Source organism: Cystoisospora suis (assembly GCF_002600585.1).
Source record: "Cystoisospora suis strain Wien I chromosome Unknown contig_8984, whole genome shotgun sequence".
Classification (NCBI taxonomy): Eukaryota; Apicomplexa; class Conoidasida; order Eucoccidiorida; family Sarcocystidae; genus Cystoisospora; species Cystoisospora suis.
The window spans coordinates 186-468 of record NW_027161762.1 but is presented as its reverse complement, the minus strand read 5'-3'; positions in this window follow the sequence as shown (position 1 = coordinate 468).

The window sequence follows — 283 nt, the reverse complement described above, 5'->3', positions numbered from 1 at the left end:
GTCGGATATTGTGGGACTTCCCCTGGAATTAACTTGATCTGGGGTTTCACAGGTCGGTCTAGTACTCCCATTGGTGGTAACTCCTCAGAGGTCTCCGGGAATTCATTGACTAGTCGCGCTACATCGGGATCTAACTTTCTGTTTTGTTCTCTAATTCTCTCACTTGGCTTTTTATCTTGCTCTGGCGCTCTCCTTTCCCCTATTATTTTTTCTGGGATTCCCTGGATGGGTTCAATCTTAATAAAACCAATGAACTCGACTTCCTTTCTCTTTATTTCTTTCC